The sequence below is a fragment of the Odocoileus virginianus genome, chromosome 9 (genome assembly GCF_023699985.2).
Source record: "Odocoileus virginianus isolate 20LAN1187 ecotype Illinois chromosome 9, Ovbor_1.2, whole genome shotgun sequence".
Lineage (NCBI taxonomy): Eukaryota > Metazoa > Chordata > Mammalia > Artiodactyla > Cervidae > Odocoileus > Odocoileus virginianus.
Window position 1 is genome coordinate 25,512,408 of NC_069682.1, and position 16,312 is coordinate 25,528,719.

General features: G+C 40.8%; 1 long non-coding RNA gene across 3 annotated transcripts in view; it reads left to right on the forward strand.

Moving 5' to 3' along the window:
* The window catches only part of LOC139036583 (uncharacterized), a 78,107-nt gene extending 63,447 nt beyond the window's left edge, over positions 1-14,660 (forward strand). For all 3 annotated transcript variants that reach the window (XR_011489401.1, XR_011489403.1, XR_011489402.1), the window contains one exon: positions 12,931-14,660. This is a non-coding gene — a long non-coding RNA (uncharacterized lncRNA). The remainder of the gene's footprint in view (positions 1-12,930) is intronic.
* The last annotated feature ends 1,652 nt before the right edge of the window (positions 14,661-16,312 follow it).

The following is a 16,312-nucleotide window of genomic DNA, read 5'->3' on the forward strand; positions in this document are numbered from 1 at the left end:
CTCTAGGTTGTTACAGAGCCCTGGTTTGAGTTCCTGGAGTTATACAGCAAATTCCTGTTGGCTATGTTACATACCGTGAGTTTTTGAAGGAAGCAGTTTGGGAGGAGCTCAGGGGTGACTTTGCATAAAGAGGTGGAGGGGGTGCCATTTTGGTTTCTAGAATGCTATAATGTTCTCTCTCAGGCTGGCATGCAGTGGCTCATTCCTCAGCCTCCTCCATCATCCTCCTGTGCCCTGGGTTGTCCCTTCCTGCTTTGCTTCCTTGGATTAGTCCTCCCTGCACGTGGCAGGAGCAGGGAACCCAGACCATCCCCCAGTTGGTCTTCCCATTTATAATAGCTCTATTGATAAAGTCTGTGGTTCCTGTGACAAGGGAGAAGTCTTCCCGTTCTGAGGTCCATGCTTGCCACTCTGGAGCAGGCTGATGGATCAATTTCCACAATTTCTATTGTGTTTACTCTTCCTTTAAGTGGAAAGATTCTGTATCAGAAAACACATATTTCCACTGAATTCTATCCCTAAGAACTTTCCAATCTTCCCAAAGTAGGGTCAAGTTCACCAGCCAGGGGTCTCGCCCAACTGTATCCTGTCTGCCCCCACATATAGCTCTCTTCTTCACACTCTGTTACTGGTAAAAGCTTTTTCAGCAAAAGAGGGTCTTACTACAATGGTCTTCTAAGCTAAGCTTGCCCAAGGAATGGTGACATTCTGGCCAGCTTTTTAAAGAATGTGATCAGAAAGCATGTGATTACGTCTCCTGAGTGTGATCCCCAGGAACTCCCAGACTCAAGAGTTCAGCCAGGCCGATCAAAGGGACACAATTTCTCCCGTGCACTGTGATTGATGATTTGCAAAGCATTTAGAGCTTAACACACATTCTTAATTTGATCCTCACGTTCAATATTTTTCCCAGATGACAAAAGAGAAACTCAGGGATTAGGGAGAAGAGGATTGGTTATATAATAGAAAGCTGGGCCAGAAATCAAGATCCTCAGATGCTGACTTCTAGACCTTTCTGTACCAGACAAAGGACTAGCCTAGGAAGATGTAATGAGTGTGGGTGCTTATAGCAAATGTGTCCTTGCAACGGTCAAAAAGAAATTTGCCAGAGCCTGGCAAGGGTACATATTTGCAAATGGAGCCTTCTGTGAATGGTGGAGGGGTGGAGTGGTGAACAAGAGTATGACTGGGGAGGATCCCCTCCATAGAGGGAGATAGTTCTAATAGTCCCATACATTTTCCAAAGATAGTGGCTTTTGATTCAAAGACATTAGAAAAAGCAGGTCTATTCTACATGATTGAAAGAAGACTGGTTTGACTAAAGCCCTGACAAAGGTAGTTGAAGCGTGGTACATGTTCATCTCTCTGATGCTAAAACTTACACCTTAAAAGGGGAAGGAGGGCTTCCCTGGTGGCTGCTTGCCAATGCATGAGACAAGGGTTCAATCCCTGCTACAAGAAGATCCCACATGCTGCTGAGCTACCAAGTCCATGTACTGCAACAGCTGAGCCTGTGCTCTAGAGACGGAGCTGCAACTACTGAGCCCATGTGCCCCTGGAGCCCACGCTCCTCAACAAAAGAAGCCACTGCAACGAGAAGCCCAAGCACCACAACTAGAGAGTAGCCTGCACATAAACGGAAACCCAGCACAGCCAAAGATAAATAAAATTATTTTTAAAAATTTTTTTAAAAAGAGGGGAAGGAGAAGAGACTTAAGATATATTAGTGTTTCTCTGCTGTAACACACCCCTAGACCTTATACTTCTGGTATGTTGGGAATTGCTGACCAATGCTGAATCTCCAGGATTCAGGACTCATCTGGGTTTGCCTGGAGGACTGGCAAGGTAGATCCCAGGCCTAGCACCAGTCTTGAAGGGCAGTCTTTTTTTAAAAAGATTATTTTATTGAAATAGAATTGATTTACAGTGACAGTGTTGTGTTAATTTCTCTTGTGCAGCAAAGTGATTCAGTTATATATATCTTCTTTTTTTAAAAAATTAATTTATTTTTTATTGAAGGATAATTGCTTTACAGAATTTTGCTGTTTTCTGTCAAACCTCAACATGAATCAGCCATAGGTGTACATGTATCCCCTCCCTTTTGAAACTCCCTCCCATCTACTTCCCCATCCTACCCCTCCAGGTTGTTACAGAGCCCCCTGTGTGAGTTTCCTTAGCTATACAGCAAATTCCCATGGGCTGTCTATTTTACACGTGGTAATATAAGTTTCCATATTACTCTTTCCATACATCTCACCCTCTCCCTCCCTCTCCCCATGTCCACAAGTCTATTCTCTATGTCTGTTTCTCCATTGTTGCCCTGTAAGTAAATTCTTCAGTACCATTTTTCTAGATTCCATATATATGCATTAGAATATGGTATTTATCTTTCTCTTTCTGACGTACTTCACTCAAAGTGAAGTACTAACTTCAAATGCATTAGTACTGACTCAAATGCATTCCTTTTTATGGGTGAGTAATATTCCATTGTGTATATGTACCACAACTTCTTTATCCATTCATCTGTTGATGGACATCTAAGTTGCTTCCATGTTCTAGCTATTGTAAATAGTGCTGCAATGAACAATGGGATACATGTGTCTTTTTCAGTTTTGGTTTCCTCAGGGTATATGCCTCAGGAGTGGGATTGCTGGGTCATATGGTGGTTTTATTCCTAGTTTTTTAAAGGAATCTCCATACTGTCTTCCATAGTGGCTGTATCAGTTTATATTCCCACCAACAGTGCAAGAGTGTTCTCTTTTCTCCACACCCTCTCCAGCATTTGTTGTTTGTAGACTTTTTGATAATGGCCATTCTGACCAGTGTGAGGTGATATCTCATTGTAGTTTTGATTTGCATTTCTCTAATAATGAGCGATGTTGAGCATCTTTTCATGTGCTTGTTAGCCACCTGTATATCTTCTTTGGACAAATGTCTGTTTAGGTCTTTTTCCCACCTTTTGATTGGGTTGTTTGTTTTTCTGGTATTGAGTTGTATGAACTGCTTGTGTATTTTGGATATTAATCCTTTTTCAGTTGTTTCATTTGCTATTATTTTCTCCCATTCTGAGGGTTTTCTTTTCACCTTGCTTATAGTTTCCTTTTCTGTGCAAAAGCTTTTAAGTTTAATCAGGTCCCACTTGTTTACTTTTGTTTTTATTTCCATTACTCTAGGAGGTGGGTCATAGAGGATCTTGCTTTGATTTATGTCATCGAGTGTTCTGCCTATGTTTTCCTCTAAGTGCTTTATAGTTTCTGGTCTTACATTTAGGTCTTTAATCCATTTTGAGTTTATCTTTGTGTATAGTGTTAGGAAGTGTTCTAATTTCATTCTTTTACATGTAGCTGTCCAGTTTTCCCAGCACTACTTATTGAAGAGACTGTCTTTGCCCTGTTGTATATTCTTGCCTCCTTTGTCAAAAATAAGGTACCCATATGTGCATATGGGTTTATTTCTGGGCTTTCTATCTTGTTCCATTGGTCTATATTTCTGTTTTTGTGTCAGTAGCCTACTGTCTTGATGACTGTAGCTTTGTAGTATAATCTGAAGTCAGGAAGGTTGATTCCTCCAGCTCCATTTTTCTTTCTCAATACTGCTTTGGCTATTTGGGGTCTTTTGTGTTTCCATATGAATTGGGAAATTTTTTGTTCTAGTTCTGTGAAAAATGCCTTTGGTAATTTGATAGGGGTCACTTTGAACCTGTAGATTGCATTTGGTAGTATGTCATTTTCACAATATTGATTCTTCCTACCCAGGAACATGGAATATCTCTTCATCTGTTTATGTCATCTTTGATTTCTTTCATTAGTGTCTTATAATTTTCTGTGTACAGTTCTTCTGTCCCCTTAGGTAGGTTTATTTCTAGATATTTAATTCTTTTTGTTGCAGTGGTGAATGGGATTGATTCTTAATTTCTTTTTTTGATTTTTCATTGTTAGTATATAGAAATGCAAGTGATTTCTGTGTATTGATTTTGTGTCCTGCAACTTTGCTAAATTCACTGATTAGCTCTACTAATTTTCTGATACTATTTTTAGGGTTTTCTATGTACAGTATCATGTCATCTCCTAACAATGAGAGCTTTACTTCTTCTTTTCCAATCCAGATTCCTCTTATCTCTTTTTTTTCTCTGATTGCTATAGCTAGGACTTCCAGAACTATGTTGAATAACAGTGGTGAAAGTGGACACCCTTGTCTTGTTTCGGATCTTAGGGAGAATGCTTTCAGTTTTTCACCATGAGATAATGTTTGCTGTAGCCTTATCATATATGGCCTGTACTATGTTGAGGTAGGTTCCTTCTATGCCCATTTTTTGAAGAGTTTTAATCATAAATGGGTGCTGCATTTTGTCAGAGGCTTTTTCTGCATCTATTGATATGATCATATGGTTTTTATCTTTCAGTTTGTTAATATGGTGCATCACATTGATTGATTTGTGTATACTGAAGAATCCTTGCATCCCTGGGATAAACCTGACTTGATCATGGTGTATGAGCCTTTTTATGTGTTGCTGAATCCTGTTTGCTAAAATTTTGTTCAGAATTTTTGCACCTATGTTTATCAGTAATATTGGCCTGTAGTTTTCTGTGTTGTCTTAGTCTGGTTTTGGTATCAGGGTGATGGTGGCCTCTTGGAATTGAGTTTGGAAGTGTTCCTTCCTCTGCAATTTTTTGAAAAAGTTTTAGAAGGATAGGCATTAGATCTTCTCTAAATGTTTGATAGAATTCTCCTGTGAAGCCATCTGTTCCTGGGCTTTTGTTTTTTGGGAGATTTTTGATAACAGCTTCAATTTCAGTGCTTGTAATTGGGTTATTCATAATTTCTATTTCTTCCTGGTTCAGTCTTGGGATATTGAACTTTTCAAAGAATCTGTCCATTTCTTCCAGTTTCTCTATTTTATTGCCATATAGTTGTTCACAATAGTCTCTTATAATCCTTTGTATTTCTGCATTGCCTGTTGTAACCTCCTTTTTCATGTCTAATTTTGTTGATTTGATTCTTCTCTCTTTTTTTCTTGATGAGTCTGGCTAAAGGTTTGTCAATTTTTTTAATTTCTAAGAACCAGTTTTTCTTTTATTAATCTCTACTATTGTTTCTTTCATTTCTTTTTCATTTATTTCTGCTCAGATCTTTATGATTTATTTCCTTCTACTAATTTTGGGGGTTTTTTTGTTCTTCTTTTTCCAGTTTTAGGTGTAAAATTAGGTTGTCTATTTGATGTTTTTCTTGTTTCTTGAGGTAGGATTGTATTGCTATAAACTTCCCTCTTAGAACTGCTTTTACTGCGTCCCATAGGTTTTGAGTTGTCATGTTTTCATTGTCACTTGTTTCTAGAAATTTTTTTATTTTCCTTTTGATTCTTCAGTAACCTGTTTGTTATTTAGAAACATGTTGTTTAGTCTCCAAGTGTTTGTGTTTCTTACACTTTTTTTTTTTTTGGTAATTGATATCTAGTCTCATAGCATTGTGGTCACAGAAGATGCTTGATATGATTTCAATTTTCTTATATATACTGAGGTTTGATTTGTGACCCAAGATGTGTTCTATCCTGGAGAATGTTCCATGTGCACTTGAGAATAAGGTGTATTCTTCTGCATTTGGATGGAATGTCCTGAAGATATCAATGAGATCCCTCTCATCTAAAGTATCATTTAAGACTTGCATTTCCTTATTAATTTTCTGTTTTGATGATGTGTCCATTGGTGTGAGTAGGGTGTTAAAATCTCCTACTATTGTTGTGTTACTGTCAATTTCTCCTTTTATGTCTGTTAGTGTTTGTCTTATGTAATGAGGTGCATAGATATTTATAATTGTTACATCTTCCTCTTGGATTGATCCCTTGATCATTATGTAGTGTCCTTCCTTATCTCTTGTAATCTTTATTTTAAGGTCTATTTTGTCTGATATGAGGATTGCTACTCCAGCTTTCTTTTGCTTCCCATTTGCATGGAATATATTTTTCCATCCTCTCACTTTCAGCCTATATGTGTCTCGAGGTCTGAAGTGGGTTTCTTGTAGACAGTATATATATAGGGTTTTGTTTTTTTATCCATTCAGCCAGTCTGTGTCTTTTGGTTGGAGCATTTAATCCATTTACATTTAAAGTAATTATTGATGTATATGTTTCTATTGCCACTTTCTAATTGTTTGGAGTTGATTTTGTAGATTTTTTTCCTTCTATTTCTTGACTATATAAGTCCCTTTAACATTTGTTGTAAAGCTGGTTTGGTGGTACTGAATTCTCTTAACTTTTGCTTGTCTGAAAAGCTTTTTATTCTGCCATCAATTTTGAATGAGATTCTTGCTGGGTACAGTAATCTTGGTTGTATATTTTCCCCTTTCAGTACTTTAAATATATCCTGCCACTCCCTTCTGGCCTGTAGAGTTTCTGCTGAAAGATCAGCTGTTAAGTGTATAGGGTTTCCCTTGTATGTTACTTGTTGCTTCTCCCTTGCTGCTTTTAATAGTCCTTCTTTGTGTTTAGTCTTTGTTAGTTTGATTAGTATGTGTCTAATTAAACTAACAAAGGCTATATGTCTGGGCTTCCCTTGTAGCTCAGTCAGTAAAGAATCTGCCTGCAGTATAGGAGACCCGGGTTCGATCCCTGGATTGGGAAGATCCCCTGGAGAAGGAAATGGCAACCCACTCCAGTATCCTTGCCTGGAAAATCTCATGGACACAGTAGCCTGGTGAACTGCAGTCCATGGGGCCACAGAGAGTAGGGCACGACTGAGTGACTAACACTTAGTATGTGTCCTGGCGTGTTTCTCCTTGGGTTTATCCTGTATAGGACTCTTTGTGCCTCTTGAACTTGATTGACTCTTTCCTTTTCTGTGTTGGGGAAATTTTCAACTATAATCTCTCCAAAAGAGATTTCTTTTTCTCTTCTTCTTCTTCTGGGACCCCTATAATTCGAATTTTGGTGCATTTGGTTTGGTCCCAGAGGTCTCTGAGACTGTCCTCAGCTCTTTTCATTCTTTTTACTTTATTCTGCTCTTCAGAAGTTATTTCCACCATTTTATCTTCCAGCTTACTGATTCATTCTTCTGCTTCAGATATTCTGCTATTGATTCCTTCTAGAGTATTTTTAATTTCAGTAATTGTGTTGTTTGTCTCTGTATGTTTATTCTTTAATTCTTCTAGGTCTTTGTTAATTGATTCCTGCATTTTCTCCATTTTGTTTTCAAGGTTTTTGATCATCTTTACTATCATTATTCTGAATTCTTTTTGAAGTAATTTACCTATTTCCTCTTTGTTTATTTGGACTTCTGTGTTTCTAGTTTGTTCCTTCATTTGTGCAGTATTTCTCTGCCTTTCATTATTATTTTTTTAAATTATCATGTTTGAGGTCTCCTTTGCCCAGGCTTCAAGGGAAGCTGAATTCTTTCCTTGAAGAAGGTTGAATTCTTTCTTCCTTTTGGTTTCTGCCCTCCTAAGGTTGGTCCAGTGGTTTGTGAGCTTCGTATATGGTGAGATTTGTGCTGAGTTTTTGTTTGTTTGTTTTTCCTCTGGTGGGCAAGGCTGAGTGAGGCTGAGTGAGGTGGTAATCCTGTCTGCTGATGATTGGGCTTGTATTTTTGTTTTGTTTGTTGTTTAGATGAAGCATCCTGCACAGGGTGCTACTGGTGGTTGGGTGATGCTGGGTCTTGTATTTAAGTTGTTTCCTTTGTATGAGTTCTCACTATTTGATACTCCCTAGGGTTAGTTCTCTGGTAGTCTAGGGTCTTGGAGTCAGTGGTCCCACTCCAAAGGCTCAGGGCTTGATCTCTGGTCAGGAACGAAGATTCCACAAGTGGTTTGTTATGGCATTAAGTGAGATTAAAACAAATATCCAAAAGCTAGAAACCAAAGATGAACCCCAGACAAATGGCAGTTACAAAATCAGACAAATAATAATTAAAATAGTGGAATATATACATATACACCCATGAGCAAAGTGACAACAGTCCAGCAAAAATAACGTACAGTAGATTGACCCAGCAAACAGAGGAAATCAAAAATTATATTTACCAGTTAAGAACAAAACTAACAAGCACAAACTGGAAAACAAAACTAAAGCAAGGTGCTAAGTGGGGAATAAAGCAATGAAAACAAAGCTAACAAATATGTTGAGAGGAAAGGAAAGAAAGAAAGAATAGATATGCAAAGTTAAATAGAGGTAGATGAAGATTTATATACATTAAAGATTAACTGCAAGGGAAAAGAACAGTAGAAAAGGCAAATGAATAAATGTAGAAAAAATATAGTAGGTTTGAAAAATTAAAAATTAAAATTATAAAAAAGAGAAAAGAAAAAAAAAACAGAAGAAAGGATAAAGGGGAAAAAAGGAAAACTCCACAGAACTGCAAAAGCCCAATGTAGAGGTAGAGGTTTATAACAATAATAGAAAGTGTGACTGAATATACACATATACCTATACACCCACAAGCAAAATCAAAACAAAAATAAAGTACAACAAAATAAAAATAACATAAATAAAAATAAAGTACAATAGATTGACCAACAAAAATAAAGTACAATAGATTGACCTGGAAAACAAAGGAAAGCAAAAATTATATCTACCAGAGCAAGACTAAGTAAAGCACAAGTTGGAAAACAAAACTAAAGCAAGGTGCCAGTTGGGGAATAAAGCAGTGAAAATAAAACTAACAAATATGTTGAGAAGAAGGGAGACAAAGAAAAGAAAAAAAAGAATAGATATGCAAAGTTAAATAGAGGTAGATAAAGAAGATTTATATATGTTAAAAATTAACTGCAAGGGGAAAAGAACAGTAGGAAAAGCAAACAACGGAATAAATGTAGAAAAAATAATAGTAGGTTTAAAAAATTAAAATTAAGAGAAAAGGAAAAAAAGAGGAAAACTCCACTGAAGTGCAAAAGCCCAATGTAGAGGCAGAGGTTTATGACAACAATAAAAAATGTGACTGAGAAAAAAAATAAAAGCTCAAAAACTTAATTGGCTTTCTTAGTGCCAATAAAATTGACAACTACAACAGTGGGGGTGGGAATCCAAAAGAATTTACAGAACAAGCCAAAAAATAAGAATAATAAATATTTTTGAGTCACTGCTGTCAGAGTCCTTCCCCATGCTGGGAGTCACAGTCCACCTTACCTCTCTAGGATGCCCTCCAACACTCTGCTGATCGCTGGACCTGCTGTGGGGGCTGCTCCGATTTTAATCTGGTCCTGCTCCTGTGTGCTCTTGCCTCCAATGTCCACAGCTATTAGAGCTAGTGCATTTTCTTTTGTGGGAGCTCTTAATGGCCTTTTATATATTCCATACACACAGAGTCTGCTTAGTTGATCGTGTGGATTTAATCTGCAGCTTGTACAGCTGGTGGGAAGGTTTTGGGTCTTCTTCCTTAGCCGCACTGCCGCTGGGTTTCAACTGTGGTTTTATTTCCACCTCTACATGTGGGTCGTCCACTGGGGTTTAGCTCCTGAGGCTGCCCTGGAGGGCTTGGGTTTGCCCCTGTGAGGGCCAGGTGTGGAGGTGGTGCAGGTGCTTGGGTCACAGGGGTTCTGGCAGCGCCAGGTACTCAGGGGGGTTGCCGGCTAGGGCAGCAGGAAATAGTGCTCTAGAAGGGTATGGCAACCAGTATTGGCCAATACACTCCAGTATTCTTGCCTGGAGAACCCCCTCTCTGACAGAGAACCCTGGCAGGCTACGGTCTACAGGATCGCAGAGTCTGACACAACCGAAGTGACCCTGCGCGCATAGACAAGACTGTTTTTGCCTGTGGCAGCTCTGCCCAGTGAGAGTTGAGCGTGAAGCTGGTGCAGCTGCTTGGCTTGTGGGACCCTGGTGGCACTGTGTGTAGGGACACGGACTGCTTCCGCTGCAGGAGTTACGGCCCTATCAGAGTCTTTTTTTCGAGCCTCTGTAGCTGGTGATCAGAAGGCCTCTTTGGCCAGTCTTTCTCTGTAGCTCCTCCTGTTCAGGTACTTAGAGGGCTCCCTTGCCTGGGGTCCTTCTCTGTTGTTCTGCAGGTCAGGCACATAGAGGGGCCCCCCTGGCTGGGGTCCTACTCTGGAGATTGGCGCATCAGGTACTTAAAGGGGCACCCTGGGCGGGGTCCTACTCTGTAGTTCAGCGTGTCAGGCACTTGATGGGCCAGCCTCCCTATTGTTCAGCTGCCTTTGTTGGCATGTGGGGAGAGAGAGGCTATGGTGATGGCTCCAGCCCCTATGTGTGACTCAGCAGTATCTATCGCCTTACTTCCATGGCTGTCTGGCTTTCCTTCACCAGCATTTCCCACCACCCCTCTCATCCCCTCAATCCGTCTCTCCACAGTCAACAGGAGCCCTCGCCCTGGGATTGCTCCACAATCCCTAAACTCCAGCTCCCAGTCGCTGCACCTTCCAGGAGACCAGCGTTCCTCTCCAGGGTATTATGCCTGTGGCAAAGACTGTGATTCTCTTTCCACTTAAGCTGCCACAGATCAGCTGTTTCACACTCAGCCTTAAATGTTTCTCCTTCGACTCAGACAATTGCCCTACTGTGGGGATCCGACCCCTGCTTCAGTTCCCCACCCACTGAAGGCAGGTCCAGTCTGACTAACATTCCTGTTTTTCCCACTAGTTTATTCATCCTACTGAGTTTTGCGTGGTTCTATATATTCTTTCCCACTGGTCAGGTGCTCCTGTCCGCTCTCAGCAGGTGTTCTGCATGCACTTCTGTGCCTGAAGGTGTATTCCTGATGTATCTGCGGAGAGAGGTGTACTCCATGTCCACCTACTCCTCCGCCATCTTGTTCTCTATATTCTTTTTCATCTTGTTTTATCACAGAATATTGAGTATTGTTCCCTGTGCTGTACAGTAGGACCTTGTTGTTCTTCCATTCTATTTGCAATAGTTTGTATCTGCTAATCCCAAACTCCCAGTCCATCCCTTCCCCTCTCCTTCCCCCTTGGCAACCTCTCTGTGTCTGTGAGTCTGTTTCTGTTTTGTAGATAAGTTCATTTATCTCATATTTTAAGATTCCATATATAAATGATATCACATGATGTTTGTCTTTCTCTTTCTGACTTAGCTCGCCTGGTTTGAGAATCTCTAGTTGCATCCACATTCTTACAAATGGCTGAGTAGTATTCCATTATATATACCTACCACATTTTCTTTTCATTCATTTGCTGATGGACACTTAGAATGTTTCGATGTCTTGGCTGTTGTGAATTGTGTTGCATGAACATTGGGCTGCATGTATCTTTTCTTTTTTATTTTTTTGGTATCTTTTCAAATTTAACTTTTCTCTGAGTTTATGCCCAGGAGTGTGATTGGATCTTATGGCAACTCTATATTTAGTTTTTTGAGGAACCTCTGTTCTGTTTTCCATAGTGGCTACATCAATTTATATTCCCACCAACAGTTTAAGAGGGGTCCCTTTTCTCCACACCCTCTCCAGCATTTGTTATTTGTAGATATTTTTCATGATGGCCCTTCTGACTATTGTGAGGTGGTACCTCATTGTAGTTTTGATTTGCATTTCTTTAAAAATTAGAAATGTTGAGCATTTTTTGTGTGCCAATTGGCCATCTGTATGTGTTCTTTGGAGAAAAGTCCACTTAGGTCTTCTGCCCATTTTTTGATTGGGTTTTTTGTTTTTTTGTTGTTGAGTTATACGAACTGTTTATATCTTTTGGAAATTAAGCCCCTGTTGGTTGCATCATTTGCAAATATTTTCTCCCATTCTGTATGTTGTCTTTTTGTTTTGTTTATGGTTTCCTTTGCTGTACAAAAGCTTGTAATTTTGATTAGGTCCTGTTTGTTTATGTTTGTTTTTTATTTCTATGACCTTGGGAGACTGACCTAAGAAAACATTGGTAGGGTTCTGTGAGCTGTTTTGCCTGTGTTCTCTTCTAAGAGTTTTATGGTGTCTTGTCTTATATTTAAATCTTTAAGCCATTTTGCGTTTATCTTTGTGTATGGTGTGAGGGAGTGTTCCAACTTCATTGATTTACATGTGGCTGTCCAGCTTTCCCAACACCACTTGCTGAAGAGACTATCTTTTTTTCCACTGTATAGTCTTGCTGAAGGGCAAGCTTTAGCATGGCAGGGCCATGCATCATTCTCCTGAACATTGCGAGTGCTCAGAAACCTACACAGTGGCCCAGCGTGGGGAGGGTGGAGTGTGTGATTCAGGCTTCTCTCTTCTTTGGGGAGAACAGGCATCTGCAGTGGGGGGCTGTATTGATGTCCAGGGCCTTGAGGAGAAGCCTCTGCCTGACCACAGACCCCTGGGCAGCAGGAGACAGGACTGGAGGGAGACACCTTTCTGGGACCTTTCAGACCTTTGGCAGTTGGGGCAGCACGTAACCTAGTAGGGAACCATAGTTAGACTTGGAGAAAGCATGTGTGCCATGTGGTTGTGAAAGGACACACATACCCATGAGATGTCCTAGAAATGATGAGAGGCTTTGGGGGTGGCTGGGGAATCCTACAATGGTAAGCAGGTTCAGAGTCAGAGGACTACTTTGTATCATTTTATTTTTCAGTGTCTTGTTTGGGGTCTGCACTCAGCCAGTAGGCAGAGCCCCCACCCTCCTATTGAGTGTTGCCCAGAGATGGAACAGCTTGGAGGCCACCAATGAGTAGGAACAGCCAGAGGTGGCCTCAGGGCTCAGGAAGCTCATGGCGTGGGCCCCTGTGTTTGGTTTGGCTCATGAGAAGGGCATCTTTTCTGCTTAGTAAACCCCAGATCAAAGGCTGATCATCTAAGGCATGTATGCAAGTTAGCAAGCTATCTATCATAAGGTTACCTGGGGCAGGGTCATGACCTCCCATCTCTCATTGGTACTTAATACATGTTATCTGTAGACTCTGATTGAATTGGATGACAAGGCCAGGATTAGTTAGTTCCGGGTTAGTCTCTGCCATCCTTTAATCCCTCATCTTTATCCCTCTATACCCCCCTCTATACCCCCTAACAGGTCCCATCTAATGGATCCGGAGTGAGAGGAAGCCCAGAGAAGTGAGAGTTTCCATGGAGGGAAAAACAGAAGGAATGGAGAGTGTGCTCATGAATGTCAGATGACGGCAGAGATTAAACCTGGAAGGAGTCCTGGCCTTGTCATCCAATTCAATCAGAGTCTACAGATAACATGGGGGTGGTAACTGTTCACCTAATTACCCGTCATGTGACCCAGCTAGATTACTGTCCCCTCTGTACCCCTGGCTACACACGTCTGCCCTGTGAATGGTACCACAGGGTTAAAGTACCAGAACTGATGTCAGAAGGAGGAGGAAAAATCCCATAAACATTGTCACCTCCAGGGTTGATGTAGGGAAGTCTCTGGAGCTCTGGGTCTGGATGTGATGTTGAGGAGGCCAGGGAGGTAGGGTGATAGTGGGCTTGCAATTTTCACCATCCTTTTTTAAAAAATATTTTATTTATTTTTATTTATTTGGCTGTGCCATGTCTTAGTTGCGGCATGGGAGATCTTTAGTTGCTGCATCTTAGTGCCTCCATATTGTGGCGTATATCAGAACTTCATTTTCTTTTTATGGATGAATAATATTTCATTATCTGTATGTACCTACATTTTGTTTATCCATTCATATGTTGATTGACATTTGGGTGGTTTACCCCTTTTGGCAATTGTGAGTAATGCTGTGATGAACACTGGTGTTCCATTGTGTGTTTGAGTCTCTGTTTTCAGGTTTTTTCTGGTATACACCTAGGAGTAGAATTGCTGGGTCATATGGTAATTATACATTATCTTTTTGAAGAACTGCCAAACTAGTTGATATTCTTAGTTTTTGAACAGGAGGCTCTGCATTTTCATTTGGCACTGGGCTCTGCAAGTTGTTTCAATGGCCTGGCCTGCCAGGGCTACTGTCAGATACCAAAGAAAGTGAAAATGAAGTCGTTCAGTTGTGTCAGACTCTTTGCCACCCTGTGGACTGTAGCCCACCAGTATCCTCTATTCATGGGATTTTCCAGGCCAGAATACTGGAGTGGGTAGCCATTTCCTTCTCCAGGGGATCTTCCCCACCCAGGGATCGAACTTGGGTCTCCCACACTGCAGGTGGACTCCTTACCGTCTGGGCCAGCAGGGATCCCATTCAGATATCAAAGTCTAAGGCATATTTAAATCACCTCTCCCGGGTGTGGAGAAAAGGGAACCCTCTTACACTGTTGGTGGGAATGCAAACTAGTACAGCCACTATGGAGAACAGTGCGGAGATTTCTTAAAAAATTGGAAATAGAACTGCCATATGACCCAGCAATACCACTTCTGGGCATTCACACCGAGGAAACCAGATCTGAAAGAGACACGTGCACCCCAATGTTCATCGCAGCACTGTTTATAATAGCCAGGACATGGAAGCAACCTAGATGCCCATCAGCCGATGAATGGATAAGGAAGCTGTGGCACATACACACCATGGAATATTACTCAGCCATTAAAAAGAATTCATTTGAATCAGTTCTAATGAGATGGATGAAACTGGAGCCCATTATACAGAGTGAAGTAAGCCAGAAAGATAAAGACCATTATAGCATACTAACACATATATATGGAATTTAGAAAGATGGTAACCATAACCCTATATGCAAAACAGAAAAAGAGACACAGATGTACAGAACAGACTTTTGGACTCTGTGGGAGAAGGCGAGGGTGGGATGTTTCAAGAGAATAGCATCGAAACATGTATATTATCTAGGGTGAAACAGATCACCAGCCCAGGTTGGATGCATGAGACAAGTGCTCAGGCCTGGTGCACTGGGAAGACCCAGAGGGATCGGGTAGAGAGGGAGGTGGGAGGGGGGATCGGTATGGGGAATACATGTAACTCCATGGCTGATTCATGTCAATGTATGGCAAAAACCACTATAATATTGTAAAGTAATTAGCCTCCAACTAATAAAAATAAATGAAAAAAAAATCACCTCTCCCATGGGTGGTTTAGCATGTATCACTTCTATTTAACCAGAAATTAGCCACCACACATACCCTGTACTCCTGTGGACAAACATTTTTTAAACTGCTATCACAGTTATATTTTTATTGTAGCTACAAAGCTCTATGTGATATACATATTAAGCTTTTTGTTTTTTTCTATTCTTTTGCAAATTCTTTTCCCATTGAGGCTATTACAGAATATTGAGCAGAGTTCCCTGTGCTATACAGTGGTCCATGTTGATATATCTCTTTTAGGTACATTTTTGTTCAGTTGTTAAGTTGTGCCCGATTCTTTGCGACCCCATGAACTGCAGCACGCCAGGCTTCCCTGTCTTTCACTAGCTCCCGGAGTTAGTAGCAGTGTATGTATGTCAGTCCCAAACTCCCAGTTCATACCTCCGGGCAGTTCATTCCTCTGGTAACTGTAAATTCATTCTCCAAGTCTGTGTTTCTGTTTCTGCTTTGTAGATAAGTTCTTTGTATCAATTTTTTTTAAGATTCTGCATATAAGTGATATCATATGAAATTAGCCGCCGCACATAGCCTAGAGCCCACTTAAGTTTGCTGTGCTCCTGTGGACAGACATGGTTTTTACTTCTTGTCACAGGGTGGAAGGAGAACGCTTTACTTAAGGTCATTGGCTTGAGGCCCGAACACATCCACATCCACCAAGCTTACTTACGTCTGTACTAGTGTGACTAGTACCATGCAGTCCTCACTGATGACTTGATTCCCCTGTCTTTACCAACATGACTTAACGATTGTAGAAACATTTGCCCAAGAAGATAAAAGCTGTAAATAATTTTATGGTTTTAGGAACTTCTCCTAAACCCACTTAAAACTGCTTAGCTTTTCAGCAGATAACATCAAATGACTGTTACCACACCTTGCTGTGCCCACAATCCTGAGCTATTACATCAAGAACCTATACAATCCTAATGAGCCCCACACTGAAAGACCCACCTTCAACCTGATAAATAACCTGCCCGACTCAGAGACACTGTTGAGACTGGCGAGTAATGACCTCTGTTACTGCTGGAAGCTTTGCTTTATCAACAGGTTGTCTTGGTGATATATTACGGGAGCCTGTATTTAATAAGCTACAGTTTTACTTTTTTAAAAAAAATTAAACATTTTGATTAATTAATTTATTTTGGCTGCACTGTGCTGCATGTGGGCTTTCTCTGGTTGTGTCAAGCCGGGACTGCTCTATTTGCAGTACACAGGCTTCCCATTGCAGTGGCTTCTCTTGTTGCAGAACACGGGCTCTAGGCCTTCAGTGGTTATGGTGCGTGGGCTCAGTAGCTGTAGCTCGAGGGCTTAGTGGAATTGAAGGCATGTGGAATCTTCCCAGACCAGGGTTCAAACCCATGTCCCCTGCACTGGCAGGTGGATTCTTAACCAC